This window comes from Phyllobates terribilis, unplaced genomic scaffold, assembly GCF_046119375.1.
Source record: "Phyllobates terribilis strain yellow unplaced genomic scaffold, ASM4611937v1 Scaffold_70__1_contigs__length_7381418, whole genome shotgun sequence".
Lineage (NCBI taxonomy): Eukaryota > Metazoa > Chordata > Amphibia > Anura > Dendrobatidae > Phyllobates > Phyllobates terribilis.
Window position 1 is genome coordinate 3674178 of NW_027362830.1, and position 26871 is coordinate 3701048.

The following is a 26871-nucleotide window of genomic DNA, read 5'->3' on the forward strand; positions in this document are numbered from 1 at the left end:
ACTATAGCCTCAAGCTCGCTCCTCCGGCCAGCAGCTACTCTGTAGATGCAGCCCTGGGCCTATGGTAAGTATCTATCCCTGTACAGGGGTGTAATGGTAAAGGCCAGGGTTCCCTTGGGATCTGCAGAATGGAGTAGCTTGCGCCAAGTCTGTCCGAGAAAGCCTTTTTGAGCTGATGGATTTAAACAAATTTCAACATTTAGGAAAAAAGCATTAATCTATTTCAGTTAGAGTTAATTCAATTACTCTAGCATAAAGATCCTAATTCACTTTGTCTAAAGGAAGTTAGTTGGCAAATTTTTATTGTGTGAGCAATGAGGTTATGAAACTCTCTACCACATGAAATTGAAATACTTAATTTTCTAAAAAAAATTCAAGGAGGGCATGTGTGTGCCTTTCTTAAATAATATAAAATTGCAGGTTATCCGTACTAGATTTTGTTATGGGACGTTGATCCAGGGAACTAGTCTGATTGCCATATGTGGAGTCGGGAAGGAATTTTTCCCCTAATATGGGGCAATTAGCATCTGCCTCATGGGGTTTTTGCCTTCCTCTGGATCAACACATTAGCTTTTAGGTTTAACTTGACAGACTTGTGTCTTTCAACCTTAAAACTATGAAACGGTCCCTGTATAGAGGTTCAAGGGTGAAGCCCAGGGTTCATTTGGAAACATCAGAAATGGTGTGTTTTGCGCCCAGTCTGTCCAAGAAAGCCTGTTTGAGCCAACGGCCTCAGAAATATCCTAACATTTAAGAAAGTAGCAATAGTTAGGGTTGGCTGAACCATTCTAGCCTTAAGTTTGCCCCTCCAGTCAGCATCTACTATGTAGATGCAATCAAGGCCCTGTAATAAGTCTTTATCACTGTACAGGGCTGTAAGAGTGAAGGCCAGAGTTCCTTTGGAACCTGTAGGATAGACTGGCTTTTGCCAAGTTTTTCCAAAGAAGCTTTTTTGAGCCATAGGCCTCAGACAGGTCCTAACAAGAAAGTGTCATTAGATAGGTTTTTCTTTAGTTAGGATTGACTCAACCACTCAAGCCTCAAGCGCACTCCTCCGGCCAGCAGCTACTCTGTAGATGCAACCCTGGGCCTATGGTAAGTATCTATCCCTGTACAGGGGTGTAATGGTAAAAACCAGGGTTCCCTTGGGATCTGCAGAATGGAGTAGCTTGCGCCAAGTCTGTCCGAGGAAGTCTGTTTGAGCCAACAGCCTTAAACAGATCCCAGTATTTAGGAAAAAAAAGCTTTAGTTAGAGTTGAATCAACCACTATAGCCTCAAGCTCGCTCCTCCGGCCAGCAGCTACTCTGTAGATGCAACCCTGGGCCTATGGTAAGTATCTATCCCTGTACAGGGGTGTAATGGTAAAGGCCAGGGTTCCCTTGGGATCTGCAGAATGGAGTAGCTTGCGCCAAGTCTGTCCGAGAAAGCCTTTTTGAGCTGATGGATTTAAACAAATTTCAACATTTAGGAAAAAAGCATTAATCTATTTCAGTTAGAGTTAATTCAATTACTCTAGCATAAAGATCCTAATTCACTTTGTCTAAAGGAAGTTAGTTGGCAAATTTTTATTGTGTGAGCAATGAGGTTATGAAACTCTCTACCACATGAAATTGAAATACTTAATTTTCTAAAAAAAAATCAAGGGGTGCATGTGTGTTCCTTTCTTGAATAATATAAAATTGCAGGTTATCCGTACTAGATTTTGTTATGGGACGTTGATCCAGGGAACTAGTCTGATTGCCATATGTGGAGTCGGGAAGGAATTTTTCCCCTAATATGGGGCAATTAGCATCTGCCTCATGGGGTTTTTGCCTTCCTCTGGATCAACACATTAGCTTTTAGGTTGAACTTGATGGACTTGTGTCTTTCAACCTTAAAACTATGAAACGGTCCCTGTATAGAGGTTCAAGGGTGAAGCCCAGGGTTCATTTGGAAACATCAGAAATGGTGTGTTTTGCGCCCAGTCTGTCCAAGGAAGCCTGTTTGAGCCAACGGCCTCAGAAATATCTTAACATTTAAGAAAGTAGCAATAGTTAGGGTTGGCTGAACCATTCTAGCCTTAAGTTTGCCCCTCCAGTCAGCATCTACTATGTAGATGCAATCAAGGCCCTGTAATAAGTCTTTATCGCTGTACAGGGCTGTAAGAGTGAAGGCCAGAGTTCCTTTGGAACCTGTAGGATAGACTGGCTTTTGCCAAGTCTTTCCAAAGAAGCTTTTTTGAGCCATAGGCCTCAGACAGGTCCTAACAAGAAAGTGGCATTAGATAGGTTTTTCTTTAGTTAGGATTGATTCAACTACTCAAGCCTCAAGCGCACTCCTCCGGCCAGCAGCTACTCTGTAGATGCAACCCTGGGCCTATGGTAAGTATCTATCCCTGTACAGGGGTGTAATGGTAAAAACCAGGGTTCCCTTGGGATCTGCAGAATGGAGTAGCTTGCGCCAAGTCTGTCCGAGGAAGTCTGTTTGAGCCAACAGCCTTAAACAGATCCCAGTATTTAGGAAAAAAAAGCTTTAGTTAGAGTTGAATCAACCACTATAGCCTCAAGCTCGCTCCTCCGGCCAGCAGCTACTCTGTAGATGCAGCCCTGGGCCTATGGTAAGTATCTATCCCTGTACAGGGGTGTAATGGTAAAGGCCAGGGTTCCCTTGGGATCTGCAGAATGGAGTAGCTTGCGCCAAGTCTGTCCGAGAAAGCCTTTTTGAGCTGATGGATTTAAACAAATTTCAACATTTAGGAAAAAAGCATTAATCTATTTCAGTTAGAGTTAATTCAATTACTCTAGCATAAAGATCCTAATTCACTTTGTCTAAAGGAAGTTAGTTGGCAAATTTTTATTGTGTGAGCAATGAGGTTATGAAACTCTCTACCACATGAAATTGAAATACTTAATTTTCTAAAAAAAATTCAAGGAGGGCATGTGTGTGCCTTTCTTAAATAATATAAAATTGCAGGTTATCCGTACTAGATTTTGTTATGGGACGTTGATCCAGGGAACTAGTCTGATTGCCATATGTGGAGTCGGGAAGGAATTTTTCCCCTAATATGGGGCAATTAGCATCTGCCTCATGGGGTTTTTGCCTTCCTCTGGATCAACACATTAGCTTTTAGGTTTAACTTGACAGACTTGTGTCTTTCAACCTTAAAACTATGAAACGGTCCCTGTATAGAGGTTCAAGGGTGAAGCCCAGGGTTCATTTGGAAACATCAGAAAATGTGTGTTTTGCGCCAAGTCTGTCCAAGGAAGCCTGTTTGAGCCAATGGCCTCAGAAATATCCTAACATTTAAGAAAGTAGCAATAGTTAGGGTTGGCTGAACCATTCTATCTTTAAGTTTGCCCCTCCAGTCAGCATCTACTATGTAGATGCAATCAAGGCCCTGTAATAAGTCTTTATCACTGTACAGGGCTGTAAGAGTGAAGGCCAGAGTTCCTTTGGAACCTGTAGGATAGACTGGCTGTTGCCAAGTCTTTCCAAAGAAGCTTTTTTGAGCCATAGGCCTCAGACAGGTCCTAACAAGAAAGTGTCATTAGATAGGTTTTTCTTTAGTTAGGATTGATTCAACTACTCAAGCCTCAAGCGCACTCCTCCGGGCAGCAGCTACTCTGTAGATGCAACCCTGGGCCTATGGTAAGTATCTATCCCTGTACAGGTGTGTAATGGTAAAAACCAGGGTTCCCTTGGGATCTGCAGAATGGAGTAGCTTGCGCCAAGTCTGTCCGAGGAAGTCTGTTTGAGCCAACAGCCTTAAACAGATCCCAGTATTTAGGAAAAAAAAGCTTTAGTTAGAGTTGAATCAACCACTATAGCCTCAAGCTCGCTCCTCCGGCCAGCAGCTACTCTGTAGATGCAGCCCTGGGCCTATGGTAAGTATCTATCCCTGTACAGGGGTGTAATGGTGAAGGCCAGGGTTCCCTTGGGATCTGCAGAATGGAGTAGCTTGCGCCAAGTCTGTCCGAGAAAGCCTTTTTGAGCTGATGGATTTAAACAAATTTCAACATTTAGGAAAAAAGCATTAATCTATTTCAGTTAGAGTTAATTCAATTACTCTAGCATAAAGATCCTAATTCACTTTGTCTAAAGGAAGTTAGTTGGCAAATTTTTATTGTGTGAGCAATGAGGTTATGAAACTCTCTACCACATGAAATTGAAATACTTAATTTTCTAAAAAAAATTCAAGGAGGGCATGTGTGTGCCTTTCTTGAATAATATAAAATTGCAGGTTATCCGTACTAGATTTTGTTATGGGACGTTGATCCAGGGAACTAGTCTGATTGCCATATGTGGAGTCTGGAAGGAATTTTTCCCCTAATATAGGGCAATTAGCATCTGCCTCATGGGGTTTTTGCCTTCCTCTGGATCAACACATTAGCTTTTAGGTTGAACTTGATGGACTTGTGTCTTTCAACCTTAAAACTATGAAACGGTCCCTGTATAGAGGTTCAAGGGTGAAGCCCAGGGTTCATTTGGAAACATCAGAAATGGTGTGTTTTGCACCCAGTCTGTCCAAGGAAGCCTGTTTGAGCCAACGGCCTCAGAAATATCCTAACATTTAAGAAAGTAGCAATAGTTAGGGTTGGCTGAACCATTCTAGCCTTAAGTTTGCCCCTCCAGTCAGCATCTACTATGTAGATGCAATCAAGGCCCTGTAATAAGTCTTTATCACTGTACAGGGCTGTAAGAGTGAAGGCCAGAGTTCCTTTGGAACCTGTAGGATAGACTGGCTTTTGCCAAGTCTTTCCAAAGAAGCTTTTTTGAGCCATAGGCCTCAGACAGGTCCTAACAAGAAAGTGTCATTAGATAGGTTTTTCTTTAGTTAGGATTGATTCAACTACTCAAGCCTCAAGCGCACTCCTCCGGCCAGCAGCTACTCTGTAGATGCAACCCTGGGCCTATGGTAAGTATCTATCCCTGTACAGGTGTGTAATGGTAAAAACCAGGGTTCCCTTGGGATCTGCAGAATGGAGTAGCTTGCGCCAAGTCTGTCCGAGGAAGTCTGTTTGAGCCAACAGCCTTAAACAGATCCCAGTATTTAGGAAAAAAAGCTTTAGTTAGAGTTGAATCAACCACTATAGCCTCAAGCTCGCTCCTCCGGCCAGCAGCTACTCTGTAGATGCAGCCCTGGGCCTATGGTAAGTATCTATCCCTGTACAGGGGTGTAATGGTAAAGGCCAGGGTTCCCTTGGGATCTGCAGAATGGAGTAGCTTGCGCCAAGTCTGTCCGAGGAAGTCTTTTTGAGCCAATGGCCTTAGACAGAACCCATCATTTAGTAATAAAAAAGCTTTAGTTAGAGTTATAGCCTCAAGCTCGCTCCTCTGGCCAGCAGCTACTCTGTAGATGCAACCCTGAGCATGTGGTAAGTCTCCATTCCTGTAAAGGGGTGTAATGGTAAAGATCAGGGTTCCTTTTGACCTGCTTATGCCAAGTCTGTCAAAGGAAGCCTTTTTGAGCTGATGGCTCTAAACAGATCCTAATGTTTAGGAAAAAAGCTTATGTGTATTTCAGTTAGATTAAAAGTAAAGCCAACAAAAGAGAATTTAACTTTCCCCAAAAAATCAATTATTAATATAGCATTTACCTGCCCAGATCTCAGAACTAATGCACTATTAGGATGTAGCAATCCCATATAATTTTGTGTGCAGTTTTAATACTATGTAATCACCCCCCTCCATTAATTGGTAATATGTGAGTGGTTGTCACATCAGTATTTTGCACCTGTGTTGCTGTCATCGTTATTATATGGTATGATTAGTACTGAGACCTAGGCAGGTAAACACTGTTGCCCTTTTTTCCTGTGTTAATTCTTGAATTTTGGTGGGAATTTAAATTTGTCTTTGCTTTTAATGTTAGTGTAGGGACTCGCAAGTATGAGGACCCTTGACGCGGGTTGCGAGCTTGTGTATTTTGGCCAAAATATTTACTAATACCTCATATATATCATATATATTTTTTGCACGTTATTTTTATTCAGGGTGCAGCCAGACCCATCAATGTTGGCCTTGTAAACTAGGGTGTCTGTCTTCATGGGGTGTACTTAAAAAGTGCTGGGCAGCCCGCCTAATCTAATAGTTTGGGCTTCACTAATAGGCTGTAAGCCAGACATTGTGCACTACCTATGTGTGACCAGTGCCCTATACAAGGCTTATTTGTGTGCAGTTTTAATACTAAGCTATCACCCCCTCCATGAATTGGTAGGTTGTGAGTGGTTGTCTCATCAATATTTTGCACCTGTGTTGCTGACTTCTTCATTATATGGGTTTGCTGCATCCTTGTAATTATTGTTGCTGTATTTGCTGTGTTAATTCTTGAATTTTGGTGGGAACTTTAATTCCTTGTTTTTGTGACTTTGCTTTTAATGTTAGTGTAGGGACTCGCAAGTATGAGGACCCTTGAGCAGGTTGCGAGCTTGTATATTTTGGCCAAAATATCGACCAATACCTCATATATATCATATATATTTTTTACATGCTATTTTTATTCAGGGTGCAGCCAAGCCCATCTACAGGTGCATCTCACAAAATTAGAATATCACCAGAAAAGTTAATTTATTTCAGTTCTTCAATACAAAACGTGAAACTCATATATTATATAGAGCCATTACACACAGAGTGATCTATTTCACGTGTTTATTTCTGTTAATGTTGATGATTATGGCTTACAGCCAATGAAAACTCAAAAGTCATTATTTCAATTAATTAGAATACCTTATAACAACAGCTTGAAAAATGTTTTTAAAATCCAAAATGTTATCCTACTGAAATGTATGTTCAATAAATGCCCTCAATACTTGGTCGGGGATCCTTTTACATCAATTACTGCATCAATGCGGCAATGTGGCATGGAGGGATCAGCCTGTGGCACTGCTGAGGGGTTATGGAAGCCCAGGTGGCTTTGATAGAAGCCTTCAGGTCGTCTGCATTGTTGGGTCTGGTGTCTCTCATTTTCCTCTTGACAATACCCCATAGATTCTTTATGGGGTTAAGGTCAGGTGAGTTTGCTGCCAATCAAGCACAGTGATACTGTTGTTTTAAACCAGGTATTAGTACTTTTGTCAGTGTGGACAGGGGCCAAGTCCTGCTGGAGAATGAAATTTCCATCTCCAAAAAGCTTGGCGTAGCTAAGGTTTTGGTTCAGGGGGCCGAAACTTCTGAGTGGGCCTCTAACCAGGTAACCCTGATTCCAACTATAGCGGCGCACCCAGATAGTGGATGTAGGAAAACCTCAGCAGATGACCGCGCTGTTACTAAAAATAATCTCTATACAAAGACCAGCACTGATATTACCGCCATATGGTGACATATATTGATTGATGCCAGTCCTGCAGAACATATAAGAGATCACAGCTCAGTTTTATATAGTACCTTACAGCTGACGTTCTTTCTGATTAAATTGTTCACTTTTCCCGTCTTTTCCATCTGGCCCAGACCGACACGACTACTTCTCCAGCCAGGACTCAGAGTCTCAGGTATGCAGAGATCACAACAAAGACACATTTGACTCCTTACATTTCAGGCACTGACCACATCTATCCCCAACCTGCACAAACTTCTCATCCTGCTGATACCCCAATACTGAGCCTCTGCTGCAAAATGTGTCCCTATTACTGCACCTACTGTGTGCCCTCTAGATGGTAAAACAAACCTCTAAAATAAAGTAATGCCGTGTGCAAGTGTCCTAGAAAACAGTGCCCACATTGTGCCCCCTAGAAAGTAATAGTGCCCCTTCGACAGTCACGATAACCTGAGTTCCCCTATAACAATAAGTGCCCACCTAAGATTTAATAATGTCCTGAGTCTCCCCCCATGTAGAGCTCCGCTCTAACCAGTATGATGTTCTCCTATTCACTATATAATTCCCCCTCACTGTATAGTACCCCCACACAGTATACTGACCCCTTAGTAGCCCACAAGCTGATGGCTCCAACACTGTATGATGGCCTCCACACCATACAAAGATCCCACATTATCTCCCACACTGTATGATGGCCCCCACACTGTTCAAAGAACCCACATTATCTCCCACACTGTATAAATAGAGTACATATAGTATAATGCACCAGATAGTCCTCAATATAGTATAATGCACTCCCCATAGTCCTTCGTATAGTATAATGCGCCCCCATAGGCAGAGTCTGTAGTATAATGTGCCCCCCCTCCTCATAGGCAGAGTCTGTGATATAATGCCCCCCCCATCTCATAGGCAGCGTCTGTAGTATAATGCCCCACCTATAGTCAGAGTCTGTAGTAAAATGCACCCCCCATAGGCAGAGTCTGTAGTATAATGCTCCCCCTCTTATAGGCAGAGTCTGTAGTACAATGTCCCCCCATAGGCAGAGTCTGTAGTCTACTGCTCTCCCCTGCTCATAAACAGAGTCTGTAGTATAATGCCCCCCATAGGCAGAGTCTGTAGTAGAATGCCCCCCCATAGACAGAGGCTTTAGTATAATGCTCCCCCCCTCCCCATAGACAGTCTGTAGTATAATGCCCCCCCTCCCCATAGGCAGAGTCTTTAGTATAATGCCCTCCCCTCTCTGTGGGCAGAGTCTTTAGGATAATGCTCCCCCATAGGCAGAGTCTGTAGTATAATGCACCTCCCCCTTCCCATAGGCAGAGTCTGTAATATAATGCCGCCCCCCCACCCGGCAAAAAATAAATAAACAGTACTCATCTCTCCTCCTGGTTCCCTCGCTGCTCAGAGCACCCAGCACGCACACATCTTCAGCACAGCGGGCTGGGCGCCAAGTGATGATGTCAGAGACGTCAGTCACAGAAGGGACTAATGGGAGAGAGATCCGCGCTCCCTCTCTCATCAGTAAACTTGCGGTGGTGGCGGGCAGTGGGGCCCGATGCTGGCACCAGGGGCATGCTAGATACAGTTACACTGGCGTAGCCCTGGATGGGCCCCCTAAGAGCGAGGGGCCCGGGGCCACCGCCCCCTTTGCCCCCCTGGTAGCTTGATACTGTGGCAGAGGGAAGCATGAAGTGCTCTAAAATTTCCTGGTAGATGGCTGCGCTGACTTTTGTGTTGAAAAAACACAGTGGACCTACACCAGCAGATGACACGGCTCCCCAAACCATCACTGATTGTGGAAACTTCACACTAGACCTCAAGCAGCTTGGATTGTGGCCTCTCCACTCTTCTTCCAGACTCTGGGACCTTGATTTCAAATGAAAATTGGAACTCTGGACATCTGTCAAGCCAGCAGTCTTCATCATGATTGTCATGATTGTGGAGCCTACTAAAACAGACTAAGGGACCTTTTTAAATGCTTAGGAAGTCTTTGCAGGTGTTTTTTGTTAATTATTTTAATTTACTGAGTTAATGACTTTTGTGTTTTCATTGGCTATAAGCCATAATCATCAACATTAACAGAAATAAACACTTGAAATAGATCACTGTGTTTGTAATGACTCTATATAATATATGAGGTTCACTTTTTGCATTGAAGAACTGAAATAAATTAACTTTTTGATGATATTCTAATTTTGTGAGATGCACCTATATGTTATGGCCTTGTAAATTAGAGTGTCTATCTTCATGGGGTGCACTTAAATAGTGCTGGGCAGCCCGTGTTCTTGCCTCAGCAGCGAATTTAGCTATCCAGGGAATCTAGTCACTTTATGTGTATATCAGTTCTGACATTATGTTGCTTGCATTTGAATCCTATCTCTTTTTTATTGTTTGATAACTGCACTGTCTGCTAGTGATTTAATGTATTTGCTCTAGTTTCAATTTGCAATGCATTATGGGAAAGTTCCAAGAGCATTGTGAGACAGTTCTTGTTGCATTGTGGTCCTGTTCTTGTCACAGTTTGGGCAGCGACCATTATTTCCTCTTCTCTTCTGATGGAGAAGTTCCCTTATCACTCATCTTGTAAAGTGGCACAGAGCGGTAGTCGTGACTGAACGTCGGTCTGATTTCGCTCTGGCACTTTACAGACAATGGGTGTCCCAGTCCCAGTGTGCTCTAGGGTGTGGGGTGCAGCACACTCTCTTGTAGGCCGCAGGCCTCCACTGCCTTCAGGCTTCTGTCCTCAGAAGCCGCCGCTCACAATTTAGGGAACACGAAGTTCTTTGTAACAGTCAAACATATACTTGACAGTTCAAGTTCATCAGGTGGGTACAGATGGGATAAGGCACAGCAATTCACATTATCCTCCTTCTTAGCATAACTCCTCTTCAGCCCTGTTGCTAGCTCATCCTGTATTTCTCGTCCACCTCTGCAGTGCACCCGGGACTGGCCTTCAACTTCCATCTATGCAGGTCCCTGTCCATCTTCCTTTGTACTTCAGAGCACACAAAGTGTCCGGCAGCTCCTATGCCAGACCTTAGGCTCTGGACGTGACTGGAGCGACTGCTCTGGATCCCAGTAATGCCTCCCACTGCCTGGAACATTGAGTACTATATACAGTGGGTACGGAAAGCATTCAGACCCCTTTACATCTTTCACTCTGTTTCATTGCAGCCATTTGGTAAATTCTAAAAAGTTCATTATTTTTTCTCATTAAAGTACACTGTGCACCCCATCTTGACTGAAAAAAAAACAGAAATGTAGAAATTTTTGCAAATTTATTAAAAAAGGAAAACTGAAATATCACATGGTCATAAGTATTCAGACCCTTTGCTCATATTTAAGTCACATGCTGTCCATTTCTTGTGATCCTCCTTGAGATGGTTCTACTCTTTCATTGGAGTCCAGCTGTGTGTAATTAAACTGATAGGACTTGATTTGGAAAGGCACACACCTGTCTATATAAGACCTCACAGCTCACAGTGCATGTCAGACCAAATGAGAATCATGAGCTCAAAGGAACTGCCTGTTACGATGTTAGTAGATACCCTGAAGTCCAATGGCGTGGGCCAAAAGCAGAGACTGAGACAAGAGTAGTGTGAAAGTCTATTTTAAACTCAAGTGCAAAAGATCACAGCAAACAGTTTATGAAGGTAAGTTCATTCCAAACAACACTTCTTAGAACCTAATCTGTAAGGCACGGCCTTCATTACTATTAGGGTATGTAAACGTTAACGATAGTCCAAGTTTACTTAGGTACAGTAATATGCAAACAGAAATAAGGATAGTAAGCAGACATAGGTATTCCTCAGTTGATTGTGGACTCACGTAGTGCAGAAGAGAAGACAAACTGGAATATGGATCTGGATATTGAAGAATGCAGGAGGTGCAGCGGAGGAAACAGCGATGTCTTAAGCAGAGCTGGAGCCGGGTATTTAAACACAGAGCAAGATGGTGACTATACCAGAGGTGTAGAGATCCAGGAGAAGTTTTCTTCAGGAAGACAAAAGTTCAGAGATCCCAGCGTGAGTGAACAACAGCCAGTGGTTCCTTTCAGCAGAAGTCCCCTTAGCAGAGGATTCAGGCAGCAATCCTTTCAGCGGATGACTAGGAGTAAACACAAGGTCAGCAAGACTCTAGTCAGAGGGCTAGCACAGGTGAGTAGAAAGCTAAAAGCACACAATACTCAGGCATGATTGCAACACATGCAGTTTAAGTAGGTCCACAGGCAGGAAACACATGACCCCAGTGAGGCAATGGAAGCCATCTTGGCTAAGGGAAAAACTACTGGCAAAGTAAAATTAAACCTGGCATCCTGACACTGCCCAAGGAGCTTAGAGACAGAATTGTGGCAAGGCACAGATCTGGCCAAGTTTACAAAAGAATTTCTGCATTAGTCAAGGGTCCTAAGAACACAGTGGCCTCCATAATCCTTAAGTGGAAGAAGTTTGGGACCACCAGAAGTCTTCCTAGACCTGGCCGTCCAGCTAAACTGAGCAATCGTGGGAGAAGAGCCTTGGTGAGAGAGGTAAAGATGAACCCCAAGATCACTGTGGTTCAGCTCCAAAGATGCAGTAGGGAGATGGGAGAAAGTTGCATAAAGTCAACTATCACTGCAGCCCTCCACAAGTCGAGCCTTTATGGCAGAGTGGCCCAACGGAAGCCTCTCCTCAGTGCAAGACATATGAAAGCCTGCACAGAGTTTGCTTAAAAACACATGAAGGACTCCCAGTCTATGAGAAATAAGATTCTTTGGTCTGATGAGACTAAGATAGATCTTTTTGGTGATAATTCTAAGGGGTATGTGTGGAAAAAACCAGGCACTGCTCATCAACTGCCCAATACAATCCCAACAGTGAAACATGGTGGTGGCAGCATCATGGGGGTGTTTTTCAGCTGCAGGGACAGGACGACTGGTTGGAATTGAAAGAAACATGAATGCGGCCAAGTACACAGATATCCTGGATGAAAACCTCTTCCAGAGTGCTCTGGACCTCAGACTTGGCCGAAGGTTCACCTTCCAACAAGACAATGACCCTAAGCACACAGTTAAAATAACAAAGGAGTGGCTTCAGAACAACTCTGTGACCGTTCTAGACTGGCCCAGCCAGAGCCCTGACCTAAACCCAATTGAACATCTCTGGAGAGACCTGAAAATGGCTGTCCACCAACGTTCACCATCCAACCTGACAGAACTGGAGAGGATCTGCAAGGAAGAATGGCAGAGGAACCCCAAATCCAGGTGTGAAAAACTTGTTGCATCATTCCCAAGAAGACTCATGGATGCACTAGCTCAAAAGGGGGCTTCTACTCAATACTGGTCATTTGGTCTGACATGCACTGTGAGCTGTGAGGTCTTATATAGACAGGTGTGTGCCTTTCCAAATCAAGTCCTATCAGTTTAATTAAACACAGCTGGACTCCAATGAAAGAGTAGAACCATCTCAAGGAGGATCACAAGGAAATGGACAGCATGTGACTTAAATATGAGCAAAGGGTCTGAATACTTATGACCATGTGATATTTCAGTTTTCCTTTTTTAATAAATTTGCAAAAATTTCTACATTTCTGTTTTTAGAATTTACCAAATGGCTGCAATGAAACAAAGAGTGAAAAATTTAAAGGGGTCTGAATGCTTTCCGTACCCACTGTACTTCAATAAAACTCACCCTATAGATACCCTAGCCTGAACCTGCATGTCAACGGAGATGGGCATCCTACATATAGATGACAATGGCACCCTTGCTGAACGGCAGCTGCCCCTAGACCCTAAAAGTCCCTTATTCGTACTTACATAGACCAAAGATCTGACAGTCTACCAGAAACTGGTACAGATATCACATCAAACAATCAATCCTCAGTGTGTACTAAATGATTAAAGTGACAACAGTGAATAAAGTGACAATGTGCAAATTTATAAAAACACCCAAGAACGTTCCTAATATCTTTGGACCTCCAAGCCAAAGGATACATTCGGGCATCCAAACAAAGGCTACAATCAGCCCTGTTCAACACCCTAGATGCTGATTACCTGCCTTATAGTGGAGGGTGACACCCTAGTTAATGTTGACACTGTGGCGCCCCGCTCCACGGCGGCTATCCCTGGATAACCCTAGCCAGCCCTGGAATTAATCACCGATAGAGGTATCAATGACATAAATGATCACAAGACTAAACAATAAAAGGAACTTATCTTGATAAAGTGCAATACTGATGCGGATCATCTTTATGCCGCATGTCCCGATTTTAAAGAGATTTAATAAAATTTGTATTTTAGGGTTTATGTTATACTTATGTCTTATGGTATCCTAAGCTTATCTTATGCTATACTCACATTATGCATTAACACTTCACATGCTGTTACTTCACCATTATACAATACATAAGACACATATCACTTTTAGATATAAAACCGCAAGACAGTATTCACATGAGGTGTTTGTTGTCTTCAGGGGCAGGAACAGGGTAAGACAGTCCACATCCCTACAGTTTTGTATCTTGGGCTCTGTGCACACAGCCTGCTCCAAGCTTAGCCGGTAAGAGCCCTATCTATGTGGTACAATACTGGGTTCATCGTATGTTTTCCGCATCTACTGTATGGAGGTTTCTCTACTATCAATAAAGAGAAGGTTTTTCGCAGCCTTATTCTTAAGAAGACAGGGGGTTTAGCTCCATGTCACACTACACACCGTGGTAAGGTGTATGAGGGGAGCATAGCCCGCCTAATCTAATAGTATGGGCGTCACTAATAGGCTGTAAACCAGACACTGTGCGTGACCAGCGCCAAAATATCTACCAGTACCTCATATATAGATTTTGCACGTTATTTTTATTCAGGGTTCAGACAAGCCCATCAATGCTGGATTTGTAAACTAGGGGGTCTGTCCTCATGGGGTGCACTTAGATAGTGCTTTGCAGCCTGCCTAATCTAACAGTATGAGGGTCACTAATAGGCTGTAAGCCCTATATTGAGCACTATCTGTGTTAGGCGTCAGGTGTTTTCTGGATCTGAAATGGGTTCAGAATCATCAGTGGATTCTGTGGTCTCCCATTCCGGTCCAGATGCTTCTCAGCATCGTCATCGGTCCCAACGCCTAGCTGGTGCACGAGATGTACAAGCTGTCTCTTGGGTCTTTGTTCCTAGCAACATGAAGGATAGGTTGCGGAGGGAAACAGGGCTGTTACAGCCTAAGTCCAGGATACACTGCACTGAGCATGCCCGTGACATGGCGGACCGTGATTGGTGGTTTGGGAGTCAGCTGATCCGGTGACCTGGCACCGCCTGATTGGTCGCGGGTGACGTCACCAATAATGTGACGATGGGCAAGGCTTAATATTTAAATAGCACGCCCACAAACATGGCGGCGCACTCTGATCATTGAGCTGAGTTGGTGTTATTGTGTGGACGCTTGGTCGTTTCGGCTCCACGTGTGCTTTTGCTGTTATAGCTTCTGACAGGCAGGTTTAGCAGGGGATAGACAGCCTTAGATGGAGGGAGGCAGGTAGCTTCGTCTGACACTCTGGCTCCAACAAGGGGGTCGCTATACACCCCGAGCAGACTGCGGACTCCGTATTCCCGGCACCGCCTGTTAGCCACGTGGAGAGATACTCCTCAGTCCGGTAGCAAGCCGGCTGGGAGCACGTATAAGCCGGCGTGAATCACACACGCATCCGAGCGCCTGCTGCGTAGCCTCTGTGCAGTTAACAGGGCTACAGCTCCATTATTTGTCGCACATCTCTCATGCAGTTAACGGAGATAGTGCGAATCCCTATTCCCGTTCCGGTGTGCAGTAACACGGGGGGGATTGTTATTTCAGTTGGTTGTTTTACCTTCTTACCCGGAAGGTGTTCGTCCGCAGTCCTCCAGGCTGCATCACGGACCCCGGGTTCGTTTGCTTTCCATTATTTAATAAAGTTGTTTGCAACCATTCCCCTAACAATCTGTGTGTGACCAGTGACCTATACAAGCCATTTTTTGTGTGCAGTTTTAATACTAAGCAATGACCCCCTCCAAGAATTGGTAGGTTATGAGTTGGTTGTCTCATCAGTATTTTGCACCTGTGCTGCCCCTGCCTTTATTATATGGTTTGCTTCATCCTGATTAGTGCATTAGTTTTGAGACCTGGGCAGGTGAATAAATACTGTTCCTCTTTTTTGCTGTGTTAATAATTTTTTTCAGTTTTAATTCAACTACTCTAGCATCAAGCTCCTAATTCGCTTTGTCTAAAGGAAGTTAGATGGCAATGTTTTATTGTGTGAGGTATGGAACTCTCTACCACATGACCTTGTAATACTTAATTCTCTAAAAAAAAGTTCAAGGAGGTCCTGTGTGACTTTCTTGAATAACATTACAGGTTATTCATACTAGATTTTGTTATGGGACGTTGATCCAAGCAACTAGTCTGATTGCCATATGTGGAGTCGGGAAGGAATTTTTCCCCTAATTTTGGGCAAGCAGCATCTGCCTCATGGGTTTTTTTTACTTCCTCTGGATCAACACATAAGCTTTTCACAGGTCTCTATATATAGTGTGATGGCTCCCACAGCTCTTTATATACAGTACTAGATGGTGGCCCGATTCTAACGCATCGGGTATTCTAGAATCTGTATGCGGCCGACCAGGCGCAATCAACAGAGTGGTGTTTAAATGTGGCGCCAAAATTGCTGATTGGTCGCGGCCGCCGGCCACGACCAATCAGCAGAGCGGTGTTTAAATTTGGCGCCAGTATCGCTGATTGGTCGCGGCGCCAATATCGCTGATTCCGACCAATCAGCAAATCGTATTACTGAGGACCGGGCAGCGACGCTACCTGTGCGGGTACTTCCGCTGCAAGGAACCGGGAGATGGCCGGCTGCTCACAGCCGAAGTATCCCGACTGGCGGCGCCGCTCCCCGGTCCTCGCTTCACACTTGCCGTCGGGAGATCAGCGGCCCTAGCCATTGATCTCCCGACGGTAGCCGCATGGAGGTCAGCGGCGCCGCCGGTCGCGGTACTTCTGCTGCGAGCAGCCGGGAGATGAGCGGCTAGCGCCGGTCATCTCCCGGCTGCATCGCCGCTGACCTCCGTGCGGCAGATGAGCTGCTAACGGCCGCCATCTTTTTCTGAAATCCCGATTATATACAGTACAGACCAAAAGTTTGGACACACCTTCTCATTTCAAGATTTTTCTGTATTTTCATGACTATGAAAATTGTACATTCACACTGAAGGCATCAAAACTATGAATTAACACATGTGGAATTATATACTTAACAAAAAAGTGTGAAACAACTGAAAATATGTCTTATATTCTAGGTTCTTCAAAGTAGCCACCTTTTGCTTTGATGACTTGGTGGGGTTGGTGGAAAGATACCAGGGAAAACAAGGGGTCGTAGCCTCTCAATACTGGGGTTCCCAAAAGGTGGCGGACACCCAAAAGAAGCGAGCTAGCGCCACACCTGGGGGGCATCCTAGAGTTCAGGAGGGGTCTGAGTTGCTGCCCAAGGTCCCACCCCATAATATAGTGTTGGAGATGTCATACCCCTGGCCATATTGCCTCCCGGTGTCCCATAACCTCTGAACCAATGGACTGTAACATGGGCCGGCGTTGCTCTTATTTTGCCTACCCCGCCTGCAGCGCGGTTCGTCAACATGGCGAGGGCCCTCAGGCATGCTCAGTGTCAGTTAACGGGGCACAAGTCTCTGGACTATTGGTCTCAGGAAGTTTGGTGACCCTGATAAGGGCCACACTCCCTCATCGGCTGGTTTCTGGGAAGGTGGTGGATGTCCGGTGTATCCATGGGGACGCTAAGAACTATCCTGTGGCCCAGGTGGATGTAAACACAGACTGTGGCACCACATCTCATGAAGTGGCGGTCGTTAAGGACCTATTGCATCCCATAATAATTGGACGTTACTTTGCATTATTCTGGGAAATGTGGGGGAAAGCGGGGACACCTGGTTGCTTGGACGACAGCCAGATCGCCCCTAAGGAAACTTACCCGCAGAACATAGTAGATGAGTTTCCCATGTGTGTGCTGGTGGGCAATGAGGATGAAGTAGCATCCCCTGAGTCCAAAATCCCTGAGCTGGAGGTGTCCGAGGGAAACTTTGGAACTGCCCAACTCAGGGATTTAACTCTGCAAGGGGTCTTTGAAAATGTTACTGTGTTAAATGGGGTGCCTCAGGAACCGGGGGCTGACACTCGGTTCCCTCATTTTGCTGTGAATGGGGATTTGCTGTACAGAATAACCAAGCCAAGGGGTGAGGTAATAGAACAGTTGCTGGTGCCAGGGCCCTATAGACGCAGGGTGTTAGACATGGCTCATTCTCATGTGTTGGGTGGTCACCTGGGTGCAGACAAGATTCAAGAACGGATCCTCCAAAGATTCTACTGGCCAGGTTGCTATAGAGAAATATAGAGTTATTGTCGTTCCTGCCCCACATGCCAGATAACCTCCCCAGTGGCCCACTTCCGCAGTCCCCTAGTGCCACTACCAGTCATCGAGGTTCCATTCGAACGCATAGCAATGGATCTAGTGGGGCCTCTGGTCAAGTCCGCCCAAGGGCATCAGTATATCCTGGTGGTATTAGATTATGCTACATGGTATCTGGAGGCCGTACCACTACGAAACTCCTCCACCAGGTGTATAGCCCGGGAGTTAGTCCACATGTTTTCAAGAACCGGGTTGCCTAACGAGATCCTAACAGACCAAGGAACTCCATTTATGTCGAAGGTCATGAGGGAATTGTGCAAGACACTGCAGATTGCACAACTGAGAACCTCCGTGTACTCTCCCCAGACGGACGGACTGGTAGAGAGGTTTAACAAAACCTTGAAAGCAATGTTGAGGAAAGCAGTGGAAAAGGATGGCCGAGACTGGGACTATATGTTGTTCGCCATGAGGGAAGTTCCCAAAGCTTCCACAGGTTTCTCCCCGTTTGAACCACTCTATGGACGACACCCTCAGGACTCCTGGAGGTGGAGAAAGAGTCCTGGGAAGCTGAGACCACTCCCTATAGGAGAGTGGTGGAGCACGTTGCCCAGATGCAAGAGAGGATTGCCCATGTGATGCCCATTGTGAGGGAGCACCTCCTCAAGGCACAAGAGGCACAGTCCAGGGTGTATAATAGGTCGGCCAGGGTGAGATCGTTCAACCCAGGAGATCGAGTGCTTGTGCTAGTCCCACAGTGGAGAGCAAGTTCATGGCCAAGTGGCAGGGCCCCTATGAGGTGGTAGAGAAAGTGGGGGAAGTCAACTTTAAGATCCACCAACCAGGGAAGAGGAAGCCCTACCAAATTTACCATGTTAACTTGATTAAGCCATGGCAAGATAGAGAGCCTGCGGAAGCTCCCTGTTTAGTGGCTGAGGCTGAGGCCGATGTGAAAGAGGTCAAGGTGGCAGAGTCACTGTCACATGCCCAAAAGCAACAGTGCAAAGAGTTGTTACAGCGAAATAAAGACATGTTTTCGGAGTTGCCAGGACTCACTCAGGTCATAGAGCATGAGGTTCTCACAGAGCCTCATGTTCGCGTCAATCTAAAACCATACCGGATCCCCGAAGCCCGCAGAGAGGTGATCTCTAAAGAAGTAAGGCGGATGCTAAACCTGGGAGTCATTGAAGAGTCCAAAAGTGGATGGTCCAGTCCTATAGTCTTAGTGCTGAAACCAGATGGGGAATGGCGGTTTTGCAACGACTATAGGAAGCTGAAGGAGGTCTCAAAGTTCGACGCCTACCCAATGCCTAGGGTAGATGAGCTTTTCGGAAGGCTAGGACCCGCTCGGTACATCACCACTCTGGACCTCACCAAAGGATATTGGCAAATTCCCCTGTCCAAAGAGGCTAAGGAGAAGACAGCCTTCTCGACGCCAATACGTCAGGATGCCGTTTGGGTTGAAGGGAGCTCCGGCCACCTTCCAGAGAGCCATGGACCGGATCTTAGCACCCCACAAACAGTATGCAGCGGCCTACCTAGATGCTATCGTCATATTTAGCCAGGACTGGGAAAGTCATCTGGACAAAGTTCAAGCCATACTTGATGCCCTAAGGAAGGCGGGCTTTACTATCAACCCGAAGAAATGTGCCATGGGGATGGAGGAAGCCAAGTACCTAGGGTACGTGGTTGGTAGAGGGGAAATAAAACCACAAATAAATAAGGTCGAGGCGATCTTGAACTGGCCACAGCCCCTCTCGAAGAAGCAGGTCAGGGCGTTTCTAGGCATTGTGGGCTACTATCGAAGATTTGTCCCTAACTTTGCCCTGATAGCAGCCCCACTGATGGATCTTCTGAAAGGGATGAAGTCAGCTATGGCCAAGTGGTCCCCGGAAGCAGAAGCGACCTGCCAGGAATTGAAACTGGTCCTCTGTAAACAACCAGTCTTGGTGGCACCCAGCTTCTCCAAGGAGTTTGTGGTCCAGATGGATGCATCGGATGTCGGGCTGGGAGCAGTCTTGTCCCAGGAGATTAACGGAGAAGAACACCCTGTAAAATACCTCAGTCTGATGCTCTCCGCTTGTGAGAAGGACTACTCCATTGTAGAAAAAGAATGTTTGGCCATTAAGTGGGCGTTAGACACTCTGAGGTATTACCTATTAGGTAGAAGGTTCAGGTTAGTGTCAGACCATGCCCCATTGAGGTGGATGCGAGAAAAGAAGGGAAACAATGCCAGAGTGACTAGGTGGTTCCTGGCTCTACAAGATTTTAGTTTCCGGGTAGAGCATAGGCCTGGGAAACAACATGGGAATGCCGCTGCCTTGTCAAGGATTTATTGTATGGTGACAGAAGGTGCCAAGCCCTACGGCTTTGGACAGAGGGGGGGTGTATGTAAGGTTGCTGCCGGACAGATCGTGGACGGGAGGTATGTGTCCTCGAAGTGCCATGCTTCGGTGATGTAGGATCCGGAGAAGCAGGCTCCAGCACAAATAGTGCTGAGAGGAATTTAATGGGTCCGGATTACAGGGCCGGGTTTTATGAGCAGCTGAAAGAGCTGGGGGGAACAGTTGCTCACTTACCTCCAGTCCAGGTCTTGGAAGGCTAATTTAAGACAGCTGCGCCTGTCTCTGTCTGTCTGTGTTTGCTGGGCAAGGTGAGCAGACCTTGCAGGTGCTTCTTAGACTCTGCAGGAGGCAGAGAAAAGCACCTTGTTTAAACGGCTGAAGCCGTGCTGCATGGACTTGTTATTTTGAGCTTTGTTCTGTTATTCCTTTTTGTGCCAGGAAAAGGCTGTAACTTTTGTTTCTTAACTGGTGTATGGACACTAAAATAAGCCACCAGTTTGTTTGAACCCGTGGACTGCATCACTGTGTGAACCTGTGCCTACCTCCAACGCGGCTCAGTGAGTACAAATCCCTACACTATCTATCTATTTATCTATCTATCCATCTATCTATCCATCTATTTATTCATCTATCCATCTATCTATCCATCCATCATACATGGATAGATAGAAAGATAGATAGATACATATATGGATAGATAGATGGATAGATAGATATGAAATAGAGAATATAAGGATAGATAGATAATAGATAATCCTATGATATGATAGGTTTGATCGTGCATTTCCAATGTCTCTTACCACTGCTGCCATGATAGAGCATTTTCTACACTTTCTCGGTTCCCTCTTCCATTGCTGGAGGCTAACTTCTGCCGCATGAAATACAGTGGTGGCCAAAAGTATTGGCACCCCGGCAATTCTGTCAGATAATACTCAGTTTCTTCCTGAAAATGATTGCAATCACAAATTCTTTGGTATTATTATCTTCATTTAATTTGTCTTCAATGAAAAAACACAAATAGAATTGTCCTAAAGCCAAATTGGATATAATTCCACATCAAACCTAAAAAAGGGGATGGACAAAAGTATTGGCACTGTTTGAAAAATCATGTGATGCTTCTCTAATTCGTGTAATTAACAGCACCTGTAACTTACCTGTGGCACCTAACAGGTGTTGGCAATAACTAAATCACACTTGCAGCCAGTTAACATGGATTAAAGTTGACTCAACCTCTGTCCTGTGTCCTTGTGTATACCACATTGAGCATGGAGAAAAGAAAGAAGACCAAAGAATTGTCTGAGGACTTGTGAAACCAAATTGTGAGGAAGCATGAGCAATCTGAAGGCTACAAGTCCGTCTCCAAAGACCTGAATGTTCCTGTGTCTTCCGTGCGCAGTGTCATCAAGAAATTTAAAGCCCATGGCACTGTGGACAGAAAAGAAAAATTGACGAGAGATTTCAACGCAAGATTGTGCGGATGGTGGATAAAGAACCTCGACTAACATCCAAACAAGTTCAAGCTGCCCTGCAGTCTGAGGGTACAACAGTGTCAACCCATACTATCCGTCGGCGTCTGAATGAAAAGGGACTGTATGGTAGGATACCCAGGAAGACCCCACTTCTTACCCCGAGACATAAAAAAGCCAGGCTGGAGTTTGCCAAAACTTACCTGATAAAGCCTAGAACTGGAAGTGCCTTGAGGTGAAGGTGAAGAGGTATTGGGAATCCTGCAGAAAATACCTGTGTGAATTGCGTGAAGAGGTATTGGGAATCCTGCAGAAAATACCTGTGTGAATTGCGTGAAGAGGTATTGGGAATCCTGCAGAAAATACCTGTGTGAATTGCGTGAAGAGGTATTGGGAATCCTGCAGAAAATACCTGTGTGAATTGCGGTGAGTGCTGCATTGTGATCTGCTGAGTGCTTTTCTACCTGTTTAGATTTATTGGGCTTTTTAAAATCTATTTTCTCACTACAGTTTTAGTTTCTTAGTTTACTACCTGTGTATTTAAAGGTTAACTACATTGCACTAAAATCCTGAGGTGTAGATTTACTCACAAGGGGTTAATTAAGGGGAAGGGGTCATAATTAAGGGTTTATAAGGGGCAGCTGGTTGGGCATAAAGTCCTTTGGAAGTGCATTGAGGTGAAGGGTACATTGCTGGAAAAGGAAAAAAAAAACAAAAAAAAAAACACTTTAAATCTCTTAGTTTGCGAGTGTGAACGAGCTGCGTGTGTCCGGAGCGTAAGTGCGAACGAAAGTAAGTGTGTGACTTGTTTTTCAGTGACTTTGGATTCAGGGAGTTTGGAAGGGAGGACTTAGGACTGAATTGCTGACTGTATTTCATTCTTTCTTTACTTTACTTTTTACTTAATTAATCCACCTGACCTACTTAGCTGATTCCCCCGTCCATACTTGATACTTAATTGATCCCCCGTCCATACTTAACTGATCCCCTGCCAATATCTAATTGATACACTTGCACATCCCTAATTGATCCCCGTCCATACACCTATATATAAATAATTGTGTTTTGTACTTGTATATATATACTGACTGTATCCCCATATTTAGAATGACGTCCATGTTGGACGGAGCCGTGCAGTGTACATCTTGCGCAATGTATGCATTCCGTGAGCACCCACTCGAGGATCCATACTGCTGCGAGAGATGTGAGCATATCGTGCACTTGGAAGCCCAAATTCTGGATCTAAGTGCTCAGATAGCGGTACTGAGGAGCATCGACAACATAGAACGGGGGAAGTGTAGGGCAGGCAAGACAGGTTCTGGTAGTGGGTGACTCTATTATTAGGGGGACAGACAGGGCAATCTGTCACAAAGACCGGGATCGCCGAACGGTGTGCTGCCTCCCTGGCGCTCGAGTCCGGCACATCGCGGATCGGGTTGACAGGTTACTGGGTGGGGCTGGCGAAGACCCAGCGGTCATGGTCCACATCGGCACCAATGACAAAGTGAGTGGTAGATGGAGGGTCCTTAAAAATGATTTCAGGGACCTAGGTAGGAAGCTTAGGGCAAGGACCTCCAAGGTAGTTTTCTCAGAAATACTACCAATCCCGCGAGCCACACAGGAGCGCCAACAGGAAGTTAGGGAGGTGAATAAGTGGCTAAAGAGTTGGTGCAAGGCAGAAGGGTTTGGGTTCATGGAGAACTGGGCCGACTTCGCGGTCGGATACAGGCTCTATCGTAGGGACGGGCTGCACCTCAATGAGGAGGGTGCAGCGGTGCTGGGGAAGAAGATAGCTAATAGGTTGGAGGAGTTTTTAAACTAGAGACGGGGGGGGGAAACCAAGGAAATAGGTGGGATGTGAGGCAAGCAAGGGGGAAGGGGAGAAGTGAATATAATGAGGGTGGAGAGGGGGGTGGGGATAGTACAGTTAGATCGTTAGAGAAGAATAGGATGCTAAATAACCCCAAAGTTTTATCTTGCATGCTGACCAACGCAAGAAGCCTGACCAATAAGGCGGATGAGCTGCGGGCGCTTATATGGGAGGAGAGGTATGACATCGTAGGTATAACAGAGACTTGGCTAGACGATAGCTACGACTGGGCGGTAAATTTATTAGATTATAGTTTATTTAGAAGGGACCGGAAACAGGGGAAAGGCGGAGGAGTCTGCTTATATGTAAAGTCATGTCTAAAACCCAGACTAAGGGAAGATATAGGAGAGGGAGAAGAGGGGGTCGAGTCCATGTGGGTAGAGATAGAGGGAACTAAAAATAATAATAAAATATTACTGGGGGTCTGCTATAAGCCACCCAATATAACAGAGGAGAATGAGAATCTGCTATTAGGACAAATAGACAAAGTAGCAAAACATAATGAAGTGATTGTAATGGGGGATTTCAACTACCCGGATATTGACTGGGAAACAGAAACCTGTAGATCTCAGAAAGGAAAAAGGTTCTTGACAAATATTAAGGATAATTATCTCTCCCAACTAGTGCAGGAACTAACGAGAGGGAAGGCCGTGTTGGACTTAATATTGACTAATAGGCCTGATTGAATAACTGAGGTACAGATAGGGGGGCACCTAGGTAATAGCGACCATAATATTATCGACTTCAAAATGCCCTTCAGTAGGGTTATCAATAAGGGAACAACAAAAACATTAAACTTTAGGAGGGCGAAGTTTGATCAGCTGAAAGAAAGCCTTCAACTTATTGACTGGGACAAAGTTCTTAATCAAAGGAATACGAATAGTAAATGGGAAACCTTCAAAAGAATTCTGAATACTCAGTGCGAGAGGTATATACCGTATGGGAATAAAAGGGCCAGAAATAAGAGGAAACCAATATGGTTGAACAAGAACGTAAAAGGGGCGTTAAATAGCAAAAAAGAAGCATTCAAGAGATTAAAACAGGAAAACAGTAAGGAGGCACTAATGTGTTACAAGGAAAAAACGAGAACCTGTAAAAAACAAATAAAAATAGTGAAGGAGGAAACAGAGAGACGTATTGCTAGGGAAAGTAGATCAAATCCCAAACTGTTCTTTACGTATATAAATAGTAAAAGGATTAAATCGGATAATATTGGACCAATAAAAAGTGAGGAAGGCAAAATCATAGAGAAAGATGAGGATAAAGCTAATCTATTAAATAATTTTTTTTCGACAACTTTCACAAAGGAAATCAAACTAACAGGAGAAATGAGAAGTGACAAGCTTAATCCTCCACTAAGTATGACAAATCTAACCCAAGCTGGGGTACAGAAACGCCTCAGTAACATTAAAATAAACAAATCACCAGAACCTGATGGCATACACCCACGGGTACTAAGGGAACTAAGTAATGTGATAGACAGACCGTTATATCTTATATTTAAGGACTCTGTTGAGACTGGGTCTGTGCCACTTGATTGGCGACAGGCGAATGTAGTGCCAATATTCAAAAAGGGAGCGAAAAGTGACGCCGGAAACTATCGGCCGGTGAGTCTGACGTCCGTTGTGGGCAAAATTTTTGAAAGCTTCATTAAAGAGGCAATTACGGAGCATCTTGATGCTAATAATCTTTTAATCCCGAACCAACATGGATTCATGAGGAATCGCTCCTGCCAAACAAACCTGATTGACTTCTACGAGGAGATTAGCTCTCAAGTAAATCAGGGGGAACCAGTGGATGTCGTGTATCTCGACTTCTCAACAGCTTTCGATAGCGTGCCACATAATAGGTTGGTATACAAAATGAGAATGATGGGGCTGGGGGAAAATGTCTGCAAGTGGGTAGCTAACTGGCTAAGGGATAGAAGGCAGAGGGTGGTTATAAATGGAATATACTCAGATTGGGTAAGCGTCACTAGAGGGGTTCTTTACGGTAAGAGCAGTGAGAATATGGAATTCACAGAGTGAGGAGACGGTGATTTCAGATTCACTACACCAGTTCAAGCGGGGACTGGATGCATTTCTAGATACCAGGCAGATTTCAGCATATACTTAAAAATAAAATAAAATAGTAAGTTGATACAGGGATTTATTCTGACTGCTGGTTTCAGAGTCAGGAGGGAATTTTTCCTCAGGTGAAGATTGGCCAAATCATTTGGGGTTTTTGCCCTCCTCTGGATCAACTTTACCAATTACAGAACTAACAGGTCGAACTTGATGGACGCAAGTCTTTATTCGGCTTTACTAACTATGTTTACAAACTATGTTACTATGTTTTGGAAGAATGTTCTCTGGTCAGATGAGACAAAAGTCGAGCTTTTTGGGAAAAACCATCAGGAGTGTACAGGAAAAAAAAAGAGGCATTCAAAGAAAAGAGCATGGTCCCTACAGTCAAACATGGCGGAGGTTCCCTGATGTTTTGGGGTTGCTTTGCTGCCTCTGGCACTGGACTGCTTGACAGTGTGCATGGCATTATGAAGTCTGAAGACTACCAACAAATTTTGCAGCATAATGTAGGGCCCAGTGTGAGAAAGCTGGGTCGCCCTTAGAGGTCATGGGTCTTCCAGCAGGACAATGACCCAAAACACACTTCCAAAAGCACTATAAAATGGTTTTAGAGAAAGCACTGGAGACTTCTAAGGTGGCCAGCAATGAGTCCAGACCTGAATCCCATAGAACACCTGTGGAGAGATCACAAAATGGCAGTTTGGAGAAGGCACCCTTCAAATATCAGGGACCTGGAGCAGTTTGCCAAAGAAGAATGGTCTACAATTCCAGCAGAGCATTGTAAGAAACTCATTGATGGTTACCGGAAGTGGCTGTTCGCAGTTATTTTGGCTAAAGGTTGTGCAACCAAGTATTAGGCTGAGGGTGCCAATACTTTTGTCTGGCCCATTTTTGGAGTTTTGTGTGAAATGATCAATGATTTGATTTTTGCTTCATTCTCTTTTGTATTTTTTCCTTGCAAGCAAATTAAATGAAGATAATAATACCAAAGAATTTGTGATTGCAATCATTTTCAGGAAGAAACTGAGTATTATCTGATAGAATTGCAGGGGTGCCAATACTTTTGGCCACCACTGTAATAAGTGAGCTGTCATTTATTCATAAGACGTTCTATTCTTCAGAGCTGAGACTGTAAAATAAAAAGTGAACAATAAAATATCTGATGACTGTTCTTTCACTGTGAGTAATAAACAGATAATAAAATTAAAGGAAAAAATAACTGAGGGGAGAACCCTGCAGGTTTATTGTCCTTCTATAGCTGTATGGTGGCAGGATGGTGACACTGCTGGAGTCCTGGTGAGGATCTGCATGATATTCATTTCTGTTGACTTTTTATTGCCAACATATTCTGCAGTGATGTACATATAGTCCCTGCCCACAATGCGGTACACATGAGGGACAATTTCATATTAAGCCAAGTA